The sequence below is a fragment of the Helianthus annuus genome, chromosome 2, assembly GCF_002127325.2.
Source record: "Helianthus annuus cultivar XRQ/B chromosome 2, HanXRQr2.0-SUNRISE, whole genome shotgun sequence".
Classification (NCBI taxonomy): Eukaryota; Viridiplantae; Streptophyta; class Magnoliopsida; order Asterales; family Asteraceae; genus Helianthus; species Helianthus annuus.
The window spans coordinates 117,169,770-117,188,260 of NC_035434.2; positions in this window are offsets into that span (position 1 = coordinate 117,169,770).

An 18,491-nucleotide genomic window follows, 5' to 3' on the forward strand; every position below is an offset into this window, starting at 1 on the left:
GGTGGTGTGCCAAGGGATGAGTTGGAATGAAACCAAGCACTCCTATTTATAGGCTGAACAGAAGGTTGGGCACGGCCCCGTTTCCGCTGGACACGCCCCCGTGCCCGTCTGACACTCTCTCTCTTCATTAATTGTAATTCGCAATTACAATTAATGCGCCTGCTGTACTTTCTCCACGCCCCCGTTCTCACTGGATACGGCCCCGTGGTGGGCAATAGAAGCTTCTACAGGTTTGTCTTGTCTGCTGCTTCTTGGGCACGGCCCCGTGCTGGCTGAGCACGGGGCGTGTTCAGGCTTCTGTTTTCTCTTCTTTGCTTGGGAGGATGCCGTTGAGGGTTCGGGAAGTCTACTTTTATTCCTTTTCTTTTATTTATGTTAGAATTAGTTGTCTTTTTGCTTCTTTTGTGAATTTGAGCTCATTTCATCCTGAAAATACAAAAGGAAGACAAAAACACTCTTTTTCCAACATTAGTACTTAAAAAGGGTTTGTTTTATGCCTTATTTGATGTAATTTATATGTTGCATTTTACACACATCAGCGCCCCCGTGCCCAAGATTCGGTTATCGAAAACAGAGTCGTTAGATTCCGACGGTTGGTAATTTCTGAGACAAACATGAGTGATGGTAATTCTTTTTACTTTCGGCACTCTTATGGTACGTGGTGTCGATTATGTGGCAGCAACCATAAAGAATTAGAATGTTATTTTCTAAATTATAAGCCCCACTATATAGACCCATTGTCTCTCTATAACCTTAAGAGGGGCGAAAGTAAAAATAATCACTATCTCTCCCTCGAATGCGCCCAACCGGATATTCTAGGAGAAATGCTCCTTGACGAGTTAATTCAATTAGAAAATCTAATTCTTGATTGGTTAAAAGAGCTTAGGAAGGATTTCATTGATTCATCCCAAGACGATAACCAAGAAGAATTGTTGGGATCGCATGAAAACAACCTCGTTGTTTCCAATCTTACCTTCATATCTAGCAAAGACATGGACGATAGTCGTCCCTGTGCCGATTGTGCCGTGAAGGACTCTCCATCGACTTCGTTCGGTGCATACATAGACCTGAGCGATTCGGCATATACCTACTTTAACGAGAGCCCGGAAATGGGTTCGACTTGTCCACCTAAAATAAACATAGGAATTACCCTCACCGACAACCTCTTGCGTTCTCGTCTTACTCTAGAGCAATTAAGGTATCTTAGGCACTTTGGGGTTGTTCCAACTAGTAAGGAACCACCCGATACAAATAAGTTCCTTAGAAATATAGAAACTTCATAATCAGCTCCTCGACACGGGGCCGTGTCCAGCCAACACGCCCCCGTGTCCACCAAAAGATTCCCTTCTGACTTTTACGTCAGAATACGGACAAACTGTGTCAGAATTCTATCTGCACACGGGGCCGTGTCCAACCGACACGGGGCCGTGTCCAGCACGCTGTAGTTTTCTATAAATGCAGCCAAGAATTCTTCACATTTGGACCATCTAGGGACAGAGATTTGAAGGAATCTTCTCTCAACCATCCTAGGTATGTTCTAAAAGAAGGTTCTAACAACCATCTTGTCCTTTCCTCTTTTATCCATTTCCTTCTTCTTCATCTTTCTCCAAAAACCTCCATTAAAGTTTGAAGTTTCAAAGTTTATGGCAAGGATTATTGAGTTTTGTTCAAAGAATCTTGTTAAAAATAAGTTGTATAACATTGTTTTAAGTTACTAATGTTCAAAAAGGCTTCACAAGTTCAGAAAATAACTTAGAACTTCAAGATTCCTTGTTTCAAAACTATGCAGAAAGATGAACACGAGGCCGTGCTCATTGAGCACGGGGCCATGTCCAGACCACTGTTTCAGCAAAATAAGCTATTTTCAGTTTATTTTCATAGAATGTCGAGTGAAAACAGCGAGACATCTTCTGTGCATTCATCAAACAGTCGAAGAGGGAGAAGGCCTTCCATTGAGGCTACACTTGTACACTATGTCATAGCGTTAAGGGAAGCTCTCGATGAAATGACTTCAGTGGAGGAGGTCCTAATTGACCGTATAAACTATCTTACGGTGGGGCTGGAGAATAGCTTCCAAGAAATTAACCTCTTGCACCATAGGTGAAATATTCTTGTAGCACCTCCGATGGAACTCGTCCTCCCTCAAGAGGATTGGAACCTAGCGCTTGGAGTTAACAACCCTACCGGGTGGGACGCCATTCCAGCAGAACCTCCCCTTGAGCATCTACAAGAAGTCCCGGTGGAAGTCGCAACTCCTCAAACCAACGCTAGCGAACCCTCTTTTCTCCTCCCAAGGGAGATAGAGGAGTGGCTCGCCGACATATGAGGAGACCATGCCCGGAAAAAGGAGTTTTATAAAGCCACATCCAACCAAGACTATTAGCTTCTTGGAAATTTTGCTAATTAAAATAACTTGTAGGCTAGAACTCCATGGTTTATGCTTCTTGTGCTTTCTTATCTAACTTAATAGCATTTTAGGACTATGTATCTCTCTATGGTTTTGAATGAAATGATGGTTCTAAGGTTTGGATGGTGTTGTAATAAATAAAACACACTCGGGATGGTCAAGGATAACAAGGGAAACGAGAAACATGGCCCCATGCACGAAAACAGGGCCATCCGACAACAAATTCTTCATTACAGTAAGCTCAGCACGGGTCGTGTCCAGCCAACACGGCCCCGTGCTGAACATCCTGCAGAAAATTGCCCAGTTCGGGTAACTGGACACGGGCCATGTTCGCTGAACACGCCCACGTGTCCAGGCTTCTGTTTCTTTTCTTCAATTTTTGTTACTGGCACCTGAACACGGGGTCGTGCCCGGTCACCACGGGGCCGTGTCCAGACTGCCAGTAAGATAAAATTTTGCTTTTAACACCATTTTACACATTCAATCAACCTAAAAACTTATTTTTGGGACACATTGAGGACAATGTGTAATTTAAGTGGGGGGGGGGGATGCTAAAACCTTGAATTTTGCAAGTCCTAATAACAAGCCTTACACAAAACTCTATTGGAACCGCTAATCACCCCAAATTTTTTCGAAAATTTTCAATTTTTTTTACTTGTCTAAGTTTAAGTTGGGAATTCTAATTCTAACAAGGTTATATTTTTATAAGTTTATAACCGATAGCGTCGTGATAAAAAGAACCAACATAAGAAAATTATGAAACGGCATGACAAGCTTAGTTAAAATTTGATTATATATATTTGATCACGTAAAAACCCATTCCCACAAAAGTGAGTTTTGAGCCTTTATTGAACATACAAATATACATATTTACGCTAAATGCTCATTTTTCATTTCTTGTGTGAATAGCCGCTTGGTTCTTACGACTCTAGAACTTGCCACGATAATTCATTCCCAGTCCTTACCAACTTAAACCCAAGTAAGTAAATGATGGAGGCATTAGGACTAACACTTTTTCTTTCAACACCATTATTTTCATTTTTCTTTTCACCTACCCAAAAACTCCCCCTAGTTAACCCTTTGAGCCTAAACCTTTTCATTTCTTAACCCAAAACCCTTTTACCCACCAAAACCTTTTTTTAACCCTTTATTTTAGTAACAAAGTTTGGTTTTCGTGTGACTTCCTTGCAAAAAAAAAAAGAACAATTATTTGATGATATATTTGGAAATAAACAAACAAAGCTCCTCAAACAAAGGCTTGTTTGAATAAATACTTCATTAAAAATAAAAGGTCACAAAAACAAAATGTTTTACGAAAACTGACGCTTTTTACGCCTTTCGCCATTTTCAACTAACCACTAACCCAACCACCCACCTTTAGCCCAAGCCTAACCCTTCACCCAAAAAGTCCTCTTGATATTTATAAAGGTATAAAGTTAAAAAGGAGGAGGATTGATTGCTTGGCAAGCTTATGGTAGAAATAAGTTCCATGCCGCTCTCGAGTGATTCACTAAAAATACACATTCGGCCGAGTGTGAGTGATTTCTCCCGTGAGGTATGTGAACTTGTATATAAATGGAGTTTTAAAAAGGTATGTTATGCCTTAATAAATAATTTATCTTATGAAATGTTTTTAATAAATCATGACGAATAGGATTGTAAATAAATAAAGATAGAACCTAAACGATCTTGGAAAATCCCGACACTCTATGACAAGCCCAAAAACCTTCTCTTCAACCCATTCCATTTGAGAGTGAATAAAGCCACATTATAAAGAGTTTTGCTTGAGGACAAGCAAAGATTCAAGTGTGGGGGTATTTGATACGCGCAAAATGCAACATATAAATTATATCAATTGTGGCGTAAAACTAGCCCTTTTTTAGTACTAATGTTGGAAAAAAGTGTGCTTTTGTCTTCCTTTTATATTTTCAGGATTAAATGAGCTCAAATTAACAAGAGAAGCAAAAAGACAGCAAAATCTAACATAAATACAAGAAAAGGAACAAAAGTAGATTGCCCGACCCCTCGACACACCACCTCTCTGTTCAACCTATAAATAGGAGTTCTTGGAGCCATTTCAACTCATCCCTTGGCACACCACCTCTCTCACACTTCACCCACCACCCACCACCCACCACCATCACAACACCATCATCCATTGTCCATCATAGAGTGTGTGAGTCGTCTCAGGATCCAAGATTGATCGTAAGAGTTCTTGACAATCAAAGGCCATGTTTGCCTAAGTATCTTACATCACTTGGTGAAGACAAGTGTTTAGTGTAATACTTTTTATTTTTAATCTGTTGCACTTTTTAATTGGTTTTGTATTAATGACTTTAATTACTAGTTTCTTTTGTTGAAGGTGATTCTTCCTTATCGTTTGTCCGTGGTGTCTTGGCATTATTTTACTGTCTATATAAAATAAAAGATTTTCACCATTCATATCTCCACGGTCTATATGGAGGTATGTTGGCTACCTGGTCGGGGGTTAAGGGAACGGTTTGGTAAGAGTCTTGCCATTGTTCAGTGTATAGATCCTACAAAGGACCTGGATCAAATTTAGTAGGATCTCCTTCAATACCCAAAGGTATTGGATGGCGGGGGTCCAAACTCTTTGATCCCCTCATAAGTTAAACTACTATTAAAACTTTAACCCAGCTACTTGGGACTGTATCCCTGCTGACTCAGACTACTTAGCTGAGGGTAACGTCACCTTCAAAAGAGGGGCCTACCACATTATGCATTAATAACTTAATTAATTATCTTTCAATAATCCGACCCTTTAGGATTGTATCCTTGCTGACTCAAACTACTGGGTTGAGGGTAACGTCACCTTCAAAAGAGGGGCGTACTACAATAACTAAGATAATCTCTTAAACAAGTGCAAAAGTGCGAAAATAATCAAAGGTTACGCTAACACACGAGTCGGGTCCAAGTGATTCATCTTGTCTATCTGTTTTTATTTTTATTTTATTTTTCAGCATTTTAGTTAGTTTTATTTTCTTAGTTTTAAAAATCTTTTCTAACATTTTGTTTTGATTAGACGTTGAGGATAAACTGGTACTAAAAGCTCTTATGTCCTTGGACGACCTCGGTATCTTACCAACACTATACTACGTCCACGATGGGTGCACTTGCCCATATGTGTGTTTAGTGTTAGTAAATATCGTGTTTTATAAATTTAAAACTTGGCTAAAAAGTGTAAAAAGGGCTTAAAATATACACCTAAAACATATATACACTAACACGCATCAGTGACGGCAAGACACGTATTGAGACAACGGTAAACTCTTCAGTACACTGACATTCTGATCGGGTGGGAATCACCCTTGTCCGATCAGTCGTCTGTTTCCCAACGAGTTTTATGTCGGAATCCATTGTCATGCTTGTCTTTTCCGGTAATAACTCAGATCCAAGCCGACTTTAGACTAGTTAACAAGTCCACAACCCGTTTAGACCCGGTTTCCATCGATTAAGGTAAAAGTTTGAGAAAACGATGAAGATACTCAAGTTCTATAGGAAAACGTCTTGATTTAGCTTGGATTTAGTGTGAAAACGCATGAAATACCTTAGATCTGAGCTAGATCTTGCTTAGAATGACCTCACATGGCAGTTTGTACAAACTTCCATGATGACATCACTCTCAAGATCTCAGATCCGAGAGATTTCACGGGAAAAAGTGTGATTTCAAGTGAGAATCACGTAGAGAATGATGTGTAGATCAAGAAAGTACCAAGATCTAGTGCAAAACGTACCGAAATCAGCAAGAAAATGGAGAAAAGACATGTGCGCGTGTCTTGGTCGAGCAGAGCTATCACATCAGTGAAGGACTGATGTGAGAGTGGCTATTTATAGTGTGAGAGTGTGTGAATGAGGCAAGATGTGCATGGGTCGGGTGGCAGTCCGATCGGATGGCCATCCGATCGGGTGGTCATCCAATAGGGTGACAATCCGATCGGGTGGCAATCCGATCGGATTGCCACTCTGGCCAAACCAATCTTTCAGTGTTCCTATCTCTGATTCGTTTCGCGAGTTAGATTAAGCGTTGCGTTGCGTATAGTTTAGGTAAAGTATCTAGATTACATTACAAGCCAAACATTTTCCAAGTTTCGTAGATTCCGGCAGTGACAAGGATCCAGTCTCTTTTTCAACCAAGAATCAAGTCTCACGAGTCTAAGGAGTCAAGCACCAAATAGGTTTCAAGAGTTAAGAATCATAGTTTCTCAAGTTTCAAGAATTAAGAATCCAAATATCAAGTATCAAGAACCAACGTAAAGAATCTAGCTTTCATAGTGTAAAGAATCAAGTGTCTAGTATAATTATAAAGAATCAAGTGTCTAGATTAAACATTAAGAGTCATAGCATTAAGAATCATAGCATTAAGAGTCAAGATTCAAGCGTCAAGTATCTATATTAAGTATCAAGAGTCAAGTTTCATAGCTTAAGCATCAAGTATCAATAAGATTCCTACCAAAATTGACAAAGTATCATCATCACATAATTTCAAGGACCAGAACTGAGAATACACTAGACTTTAGGGACTAATCTTGATAAGAGCCTAAAGTTTAGGGACACCGAGCGTTACAATAATCAAGCCAAATGCCTTCAATTTGTTGAATTTCTTCAAAACTAGAATGGGTTTCATTTCTCCCCTTGAAATGTTGAACATCACACATTTTTTTTGATGTTCCTCTCATTCTCCACTAACTAGTTATAACATTTTTTACAATATACACATTTGGTCCCACAAGATTGCTTGCTTATTTTTACTTGGTCATAACTTATTTATTTAGTTAACCATAAGACTAACCAAGTTAGCTAGTGACTTATTTATTTCATGCCATATCCCAAGAAGCCTTACTAGCTAATTAATCCCTTGGGTTTTGGGGTGTTACAACAAGGGTATGACAATGGGACAAACATGAAAGGGTCACACCAAGGAGTCCAAACTTGATTTTTAAAAGAAAATCCTAGAGCATTTTACACTCCTTGTGGTAGCCATTCACTTAACCTTATAGTATGTGATATGGCAAATAGTTGTGTTAAAGGAAAGAGGTTTTTTGGACACATCCAATGTATTTATACTATTTTTGGAAATTCTATTAATCGTTGGTAAATTTCGAAAGACAATGTGAAAGGTTGGAGTCTTAAGCCTTTGTCTCAGACTCGTTGGGAAAGTCGTTTTGAGAGTGTTAAGGCTATCAAATTGCAACTTGCCGATTTACGGGAAACTTTGCTTCAAGTTGGAGAAATAGATAACGAAGCTGCAATTGCAGATGAAGCAATATCCTTGCAGAAAGAGAACTTAGTAACTTTGATTTTTTGGTATCAATTGTCATATGGTGTGAAGTGTTAAATCAGCTGAATCTTGTGAGCAAAAAATTACAAGCAAAGGATATTCATCTTGAATTGCTATACAAGAAATAAACAATTTGATTAAGTACTTTAGGGAGTATAGAGAAAGTGGCTTTTCAAAAGCGATTGATGAAGCTAGAAAGATTACAAGTGAAATGGATATTGATCCGATATTTACACAAAAACGCATAATTAAAAGGAAAAAAAGAAACGATGAGAGTTCAAGTAGCGAAGAAGTTGCATTTACAGTTGATGAGAATTTTAGAGTAAATTATTTCTTATATATTGTTGATCAAGCTATAACTTCTTTAGATAAACGATTTGGACCAATTCAAATGGTATGGGGAGTTATTTGGTTTTTTGTTTCCACAAAAGTTGATGAATATTAAAGATGAAGATCTTAAAGTCGTCTTGTTATCGTCTTGAAGATGCACTCAAGTTTGAAGGGAGCTCAGATATTGATGCCGAGGCAATATATATGGAGCTTAATTTATTTCGTGCATCACTAACCAATAAATTTAACAACCCTGTAGATGTTTTGGAGCATTTGAAAGAAGATGATTATTTTCCAGTAGCATGCATTGCATATAGAATATTGTGCAGTCACTGTGACATCTGCAGAAATAAGTTTTTCAAAGTTGAAGTTGTTAAAATCTTACTTACGATCTACAATGTCTCAAGATATACTTAGTGGGTTGGCGATGATAGCTATCGAGAACGAAGTCTTAGATAATATAAACTGTGAAGAGTTGATCCAACAATTTTCTATGAAGAACGCAAGGAGAGCTACACGAATCATTGGTTAGCTATGAACTTATTATTTATTACGGTATGTAACTCATTAGAATACTATGATTTTGTCATTATGGTAATTGCATTGTTTATCAAATACTACAATTTTTGTCATTTTCGTAATTATATTGTTTATCGTTAAAGCATATGGGCCAATTTTTCGAGCTCGAACAGGGTACGTGAAATCTTAGAGACGCCACTAACCTAAAATGTAACATGTTCTTGATCACTTAAACTTTCAACAAGCATCTTGAAAATTCTAAAAGAAACGTGGCTTCTTGAAAATTTTAAAAGAAACCTGGCTTCTTGAAAATTTTACCTCCCCTTTTCTTTGCATTTTTTTTCTAAAACCAAAAAACCTCTCACTTTCCTTTTTCAATCTTTAAACTCTAAAATTGAATTGGCCTAAAAATCAACAAGGAATCCATCCCAAGAAGAGTTTGAAACATTGCCACAAAACCCTTAATAAAACAAACCAAAATTATCAAGTAATCATCTGCACCCCTGAAATACTCGTACTCTGTGGAAAGTTGAGAAAAACCCAGATCATTTTATCTGAATGCTGAGAATCATCAAACATGGTCCATCATTACCGAACAAAAATTTCTCCAAAACTATTATCCCCCATCTTTTATTCAACAATGGTCCCCTTATTTGGAATATCCTCAAAAGTTTTCACTCAAGAAAATTTACCGAAAATACTCTTTTTTAGAGTACGTCTGATCAGCTTGGACAGTCTGACCCGTGTAACCCGCTAATGTGCCGCCTCGTAACCCGTAAACAAACCTGATTAACCTAATCATTCGGGACGCTGGTCCTCCGGGACTCGTGGTCCTTCGTTACGCTATGGCACCTTTGATTATCTTACGAGATCTTTGATTGTACTACGAGACCTTTGGTTGTCTTACAGGATCTCTGTTCGTCCCACAGGACATATGTTAATCCTACGAGAGCTCTGTTCGTTCGAACAGACCTTTGTTCATTTTTTTTTTTTTGAAAAGTGAACTTCATTACCGCAAAAACTACCTCAAACCGAGGCAGCCAAAGACAACACTACAAAATTACAAATTTACAAACTTACACCAATCACCCCAAGACGTATCTACATTTTTATTCCTAGTCTTATACCACAAGAAACCTAACTTCTTAACTTCACCAATAATGAACTCAAGTTTAGCCTCTTTATTCTTGAACCTCGCTTCGTTTCTCGATCTCCAAATAGACCAACATCCAATTCTAATGAGACGCTTTAAAACCTCTTTTTTCTTCCCGTTCAAACCCGCATGATTGTGGACCTCAATTAGGTCCCTAAAGGAGAACACTACCAAAGGCCGGCACTTACACCAATTGCCAATCCACGACCAAAGCATTGAAGCAAAGAAACAGGACGTGAACAGGTGCTCGACGTTCTCATTCCCATCACCACATAACCTGCAAATCGGACTCCCAATATCGATGTTGCGTTTGATTAAAGCATCAACCGTGGCAATCCTATTCATATCCTCTCTCCAAATGAAAAAATTGCATTTTTTGGGAATCCACTTGCAATGTTCTGGAACGTAATTATCCGTAGTGATCCTGTTTTTATCGAGAAGACTCCTTACCGATTTAACTGAAAAAACTTCCTGTTCCCCGTCTTCAGAACCGAGCCAGAACCATTTATCGCTATTTAGATTTAAACTCACCTGTAACAACATTGTACACAGCTTAACGAGTTCATTGACTTCAGTTTCAGACTCAACCGGGCGCTTCCAACTCCAATTAAAAAGGTTACCGACATCCCAATTACCGACACGGCTTATGACCTTGCAGTCTTTGACATCCTCGAGCCTGAAGAGGTTAGGAAAATCTCCTTCAACGGCCTATTCCCGATCCAATTGTCCAGCCAAAAGGCCGTGTTACATCCGTTACCCACTGAAGCTTTAAACCTCAATTTTAAAGCGGAGCCGTTGATGATCGGTTTATTGATAACCTGCACTATGTTAAACCAAACCCCACCAAGAGACCTTTTAAACGGAATAGACTCACCATTGATTCTATTTCTATGAAATGCCTCGATAGTTCTACACCACAGCTTGTTCCTATTAGATAAAAACCTCCAACCCCACTTGGAAAGAAGGGCTATATTGACATTAATAAGCTTGCTCAGCCCTATACCACCGTTAATCACAGGAAGCGTAACTCTTTCCCAAGCCACCCAGTTTAACTTTTTTAAGGATCTGTCTCCACCCCAAAGAAAGTTCCTCATTTTGGCTTCTAAATCCTTGATCACTTTGACAAGCGCTTTATACAAGGAGAAGTAATAATTAGGCAAGCTTTCTAATACCGACTACATTTGTTCATTAGTTTGAAACTGGCGTAGGTGTATTTGTTACATAATATGATCTCTTATTTGGGCACTGAAAACAATTAGACTTTCATACTTAAAAAGAGCTTGAAAGGCCAAGCCTTTTTAGTGAAACAAAACCATGCCATTTATTAGCCTACCACGCATTGGCCAAAGATTTGCCCATACATTTTTTTGTTTTTTTGAATTCTTGTAAGTCAAGTTATCAGGACCACCCGCCGATTGTTTATAAAGATCAAAGACAGTTATACCAATAAATATAATATAGATATATGTTATTTTTAAAAATGGTTGTAACGTTCTAACTTCTAAGTATTAATCAAATGACGTTTGCTAGTCCTAATCGGGGGTTAGGGTGTTGGTTGTTGGATCTGCGTATTGACTATTTGAGACAATACCATTAGTAGGTGAAGGTACAAGGACCAAGCTAGTCAGGATTATTGAAAGGAATGGTAGTGTATACAAACATGGAAATTACAATACGAGAATCCTATATGGCTAGGTTGCTATTACATGAGAAAAGACTACTCTACTTGTAATAATAAGAAGAAATAGTTTTTGGATATTTTTGTCCGGTTCGATAAGTCAATGCTACCGACCGGGTCTTGATCTGTAAAAGTTACACCGTGGGTAACGAACTAAAATCCGCTTAACCTGTTTAATTGGTAAAATTAACTTATTACGGGTATTAACTGAGGGACGAGTACATGGACCGGATGAAACAAGAACACTCCTCTCGCCACTTGTCATGCATGCATCCATGTTGCGCCACTTGTCGCGCATGCAAAGAAGACTAGCCACTTGTCGTACATGCGTTATGCATGTCCGCCACTTGATAAACATGCATGGACCTCCATGTACTATTTAATTGAGGTTTTGGGTCTTGTTTTGTGGTTGTTGCAAGAACAAAAAAAACACTCTCAAAAGGAATATCCACAGCTAGCCGCCGGCCATCGCCCTGCCGCCGCTCGCCGCCGGCCCCCTCCATCGGCTCCGCCGCTCACCGCCGGCCACTGCCACCGCTACACGGGTTCATACTCGCGTTTCGTTAGTTCATATCACTAGCACTTGTTCGTTGAACCTCTGTGTCTCAACCGGTTATTTACTAACCGAAGGTATATCTAAAACCCCTATGGTTTGTGTTTTTATTTCGTGTTTGCATGTGGGTGATCTTGTTCCATTGCGAATACTCCTTGGTATGAAAGTGTTCATATTATTTATGTCTTGTTATCTATGCTTCCGTTACCTTAAAGATGTGTATATATATATATATGTATATATATATATATGTATATATATGTATATATATATATGTATATATATGTATATATATATATATGTATATATATGTATATATATATATATATTCAATATTTAAAGTTCATTTAACTAACATGTAGACATATTCGTCAAAAGTGTTTTGACTAATCTTTGTAAGAAATAAATATATACATATATGAACCGGATTCAATAAAGAAAATATTACACCTCGGATATCCTTCAGTGGTATCAGAGCAGAGCCGATGCTCACCACATGGAATTCGAAACCGGTCTTTTCCACCGGAATAATAAGTCACAAACTTTAAAAGTCTGAAGTTTTTGATTTATTTTATCTTTGGGCTATATGTATATTTTGGTCCTATTTTAATTGTTAATATTTGGTTGACCAAAAATTGCCCAAACATACTTTTGGTTATGTTAAATATGTAAACCAGGCCCGACCTTGTGGTTGTGTTTATGTTTGGTTTTGTTCATATCTTTTTGGCCCATTTTGCAGATCAAAGTTGTAATAGACTAGTTTATGGTTTTGGCCCATTTTGTGGTTCAAAGTTGTAATAGATAGGGTTTTTGTTTTTATCATATTTCCTTGTTAAATATTGTTGATACGAACACCTGAAGCAAAACCAAATGCCAAGAGAAGTCTTGAAGTTAGTGGGAGTCGCTCAAGACAGCAAGATTCACTCAAGTCTATCCTTGTGGTTGTTTTGTGTGTTGTGATCGTGACCCCTTTGATCTTGCTACTTGGCTCTAGCAAAATCATAATCATGCCCATATGATTTACATATTCATTTGTTGCTATTATGGTTGCCTTTAATAAATATTATTACACCTCAACCTAATACCAAAACGCATTATTAAAAAAAATGGTTTTTTTTTTAAATGAAATCAAATAAACGCAAGCTCTAGCAACTTGCATATTTTTATAACCAGAAGAGTTTTAAAACATGTTTTTATCACATTTTTTAAACTCATAACTTAATAGTCTTCACCGTTAACTTTAATTGGTTATTCCAAGTCACGACAAACTTAGTTTTATAAGTTATCTAAAACTAATTGTCCCGAGAGGTGAAAGGGTCCTTTTGGTTATGTCGCAAATTTAATATCTAAATTTAAAACCGACTATAACGACCCTATTTGGTAAAAATTAAGATCAATGGTTTATGTCATCCTACTACTAGTAACACTTGGGGCATAATGCAAACCATCGGTGTTGGAGCCACAACACGACACGTGGTGTCTCGCTTATCCTTCCAAGGTGCAAGGGCTTAGTCGACACATCCGACCCTTCCACATGTGACCATTTTAGGACTACTATTACTTTTCTTCTCGTGTTACGTGCCTTAGCTGTCTCGAGAACAAAAGTGGCATAGATGATGCCAAATGCATCAATGCAAGGGCAAAAGATTGTCCCCACCGCCTCATAAACCCCGGGAGTTGTGCTTTTCTCAGAATTGACAACCGTTGTCAGTCCGCTTGAACCTCTTGCTAATGTTGCGTGCTACAGCTGCCTTTAGAAAGAGTTTCTAATTGGATTCTCATTCCTTATCGTCTCACCTCACGAAATAAGGAGATATACATCGTAAATACTAATTAAAATCACCTTGCTTATATAACAGATGTCTAATGAAAAACAACTCCTTCATTCTCAAGTTTCTACTTGAAAAAGAAAAGAAATAAAAATTGAATAATACCAACTTTCTCGAATGGCACCAGAATCTGAGAACAGTTCTCAAGATGGAGGAAAAGCTATATATCTTAGATGGCCCAGTCCCTACCGAGCCTGAAAGTAACCCTACTACTGCTTGCAAGGCACTGGAAAAACATAACGAGGATGCCGTTGAGGTAGCCTGCATTATAAAAGCCACCACGTTTCTTGAACTTCAGAAGTACATGGAAGATAAGGATGCTTATGCAATTATCCAACAACTGAAAGGCATGTTCCCAGAAACAAGCCCGACAGGAGCGATATGACACCATGAAACAACTCATAAGCTGTAAAATGCTGGAAGGATCATGTATCAATACTCATGTGCTTAAGATGAAAGGATACAATTACCATATGATCAAACTTGGTTATTCCACAAAAACCAACCAAGTTCTAATGGTCAAGTCTGGTGGTGTTAAGAAGCCCAATAACAAGAAAAAGGAATCATAAGAGTCAAGGCAAAAGAAAAGTTGTTGTTGCTACCAGAATGCCACCAACAACAAGCATGTTGCAAAACCACACCCTCCTGAGGAGCGTTAATGCTTTGAATGCAACCAAATGGGGCACTGGAAGGGAAACTGCCGAAGTATCTAGCCAAGCTGAAGACGAACAAGACCAATAACATTGGCACTTCTTCTGATATTCTCATTTATGTTATCGAACATTTCACTATTTCTAGCAACACATGGGTATTTGATACCGAATGTGGTCTCCACATCGTTAGTAGAGCAGGAGCCTGAAAAGTGGAAGAAACTGAAACAAGGCTACATGGAACTCATACTTGGTAATGAGAGTTCTAGTTCTGGAAACTATAACATTTTTGTTTTTCATGTCCATCGGCCTTGTAGTCACTTTAAATAGTTGTTTATATGCACCTGGTTTGACCAGAAACATTATTTCAGTTTCTTCACTGTTTGAACAAGAATTCAAGTACGTTTTTAATGGCTTTTCTATTTTAGCCTACTTGAATGATGTCTTTTATTTTGAGGCTAAACCTCGAAATGGTATTTATGAGATTGATGTTCAAACAAGTAATAACATATATCATCTTTCTAAGCGTAACAAAGCTGGTATGAATGAAACACATTTATGGCATTGCATACTTGGCCACATAAGTAAGGCACACATAAAATGGCTCTAGTCCGAGGGGATTCTTGAATCCACTGGACATGACTACTTTGATGATTGTGAATCTTGCTTAGCTGGCAAACTCACAAGCACCCCTTTACTGATGTTGGTGAATGGAACCATGGTCTTCTAAGACTCATTCACACTGATGTACATGGCCCTTTCAGAACCATGACTAGAAAACCAGCTTGATAGAAAGATAAAAGTACTTCGATCAGATCGAGGTGGTGAATACCTTAGCTTTGAGTTTCTCAATCATCCATCTGAAAGAGTGGAATAATTTCAGAACCCACTCCACCTGGCACACCCCAACTTAATGGCGTGAATAAAAGGAGAAATCAAACTCCACTTAATATAGTTCGATCAATGTTGTGTAGAACTCACTTGCCCCACTCCTTTTGGGGTCATGCTCTTATGACCAATGCCCGCATTGTCAATTTGGCTCTGACTAAAAAAGTAAACAAAAAACAAAAAAAAACTGCCATATGAGATATAGCATGGGCAAAAACCCGATTTGGAATACCTTAAAGTATGGAGATATGATGCATACATCACAAGTGATTCTGATGATAAGCTCGATCCTCGAGGCGAAAAGGTTGTTTTTGTCAGATACTATAAAAGAAGCGGATATTATTTCTACCATCCTGATGCAAATGTGATTTCCATAAAACGGAAGGGACACTTTCTCGAGGAAGACCTTCTTAATCGAGTAACTGGAAATACTGTGGTTTATCTTGAAGAAATTCGAGAACCATAAACAACTGCTAATGTAGTCGGACCATCTGATCAAAAAGTAGTTGTTGCCAATGAATCAGACATAAACACAAGCGTTCGCAGAAGTAGTAGAATTCGCAAAGAATCTGATAGATATCTATGGCATCTAAAAGGTCCCGAAGTCTTTAGTAGCTGAGTCTAATGATGAACCTTCTAACTACAAATCTGCAATCTTAGATCCGAAATCTGAGAAATACCAAGAAGCCATGAACGTCGAGATGCAATCTATGCATGACAATCAAGTATGGGTCTTGGTTGAGCTACCCCCGAATCTCGGGCAGTAGGAAACAAATGGATTTTCAACAGAAAAACCGATATGCATGGAAATGTGCACACCTATAAAGCACGGCTAGTTACGAAGGGTTTCACTCAACTCAAAGTATTGACTATGATGAGACCTTCTTACACGTTACTATGATTAAATAAATCAGGATATTGCTTGCCAATAGTTGCGTACTATGATTACGAAATATGGCAAATGGATGTCAAAACCGCCCTTCTTAATGGACATCTCTCTAAAGATGTCTGTATGATTCGGCCTAAAGATTTTGTCGATGCTAAATATCCAACTGAGGTGTGCAAACTAAATAAGTCCATTTATGGACTCAAGGAAGCATCTCGTAGCTGAAATCTTCATTTTGACCAGAATATCAATGAGTTTAGTTTTGTCAAGAATGAAGATAATGCTTGTGTTTACAGAAATGCTAGTGGGAGCACCATATCATTCCTCATCCTCTATGTGGATGATATACTAATCATTGGAAATAACATCAATATACTTAACGAAGTTAAACACTATTTGGGATCTTGCTTCACAATGAAAGATCTTGGATAAGATGCTTACATTCTAGGAATGAAGATCTATAGGGATAGATCTAAGCGGCTTCTAAGCCTAAGTCAAAGAACATACATACAAAACGATGACACGCTTCAAGATGGAAAACTCCAAGAAAGGAGATGTTCCTATGACTAAAGGAACCGTGTTAAACAAATCGCAATCTCTTTCAACGTAAATTGAAATTAAGCAAATGGAAGCAATTCCATATGCTTCAGTGATTGGTTCGATCATGTGTGCTATGCTATGTACTAGACTTGATGTCTCGTATGCCTTAAGCATGACCAGTCGTTTTCAACATAGTCCTGGCATTGCCCATTGGACTACAGTAAAGAACATTCTGAGGCACTTGAGAAGAACTAAAGATATGTTCTTGGTGTTTGGAGGAATGGAAGAGGAGCTCACTGTAAGGTGTTACACTGATGCTAGCTTCCAAAGTGACCGAGATGATTCTCTCTTACAATTAGGTTTCGTATTCACTCTCAATAGAGGAGCTATCTGTTGGAAAAGCTCCAAACAGAGTGTAGTAGCGGATTCAGCCACCAAATCCGAATGTATAGCTGCATCAAATGCTGCAAAAGAATCTTCTTAGATGAAGTAATTCATCAACGACCTCGATGTGGTTTCAAGTATTCAGAAACCAATCTAGGTGTTCTGTGATAACACAGGAATCATTGTTCAAACCAAGGAGCCCATATCACAGAGTAAAGCACATTCTAAGAAAGTTCCACTATATATGGGAAATACTGGAATGAGGAGACATCTTAAAAAGCAAAATAGACACAGATCAAAACCTAGCAGACCCGTTCACTTAATCGATGACTCGGGACAAGCATGTAGATCCCAAAATGAATCCGGATCACAATGGTTGGTTGCTTTAACCCAAAACACCTATTGATTAGGTGTTTGAGCTATGAAAAGTTAAGAATGATCAAAGATGAAGGTGAAGCTAATAGATTAATGAATACAACAAGTGTTGTATTGAATCCAAACAATAAGATAAATCAATAAAACACCTTGGATATCAGATTTGAGCACAAGATCAATACTAGAATGTAACAACACCAATATTCATTCAAGAGCCAAAAGCTTGACATGGTTACAATGCTTGGGCTATTTATAGTGCTCCTGACTAGCCAGCAAATTTATAAATTTGTTGGAATCTTATCTACACTAGGTCAGGAACCTAACTTCTAGAGAAATACAAAATAAGCCCTTGTACATTCAAAATAGCTACAAACTATGACTAAAACTAATCCAGCACAAGTATCAACGATCTTAAAAGTTCTAACAAAGCATGACTGACATGGGAATGCTATCGGTCTTAGATTGGCTAGCCATTTGTTTTGATTTAGTATTTGGATGTACGAACATTCAAACAATTGTACAATTTGAATTCACCTTTGATTTACTTGTTAAATGCAAAGTTTGAATCTTACAGATGTGTTCGATTTTGATACGTTTAATGCATGAATCTTGTATTCTAAATTATCCGTAGTCGGTCAGACTCGTGGGAACGACTCTGAATTAAGACTATTCTGATTTTGGACGCAAGGAGTTGACTTCCAAATTCACAGGCCTCATTGTGAATGACGGTGGATGTAACTCGCATCAAATCATCTTCATGGATCTTAGTCATAAGATGTTTTTGATTTAGGCATACTCATTTAATATCCTCTGACCTGAGATACATACTATAACTTTCGTTTACTAAGGACTATTCTTTGATCAATGTCAACCGCTGTCGCATAACTGCCAGTCATAAAGGCATTGTTTGGGAGTAGCTCTGAAGTTCAGTGGGAGTTGTATGTAGTCAAGATGGGATTCTGTACTCTTACATTATATGTAACAGTTAGACATCGGGGCA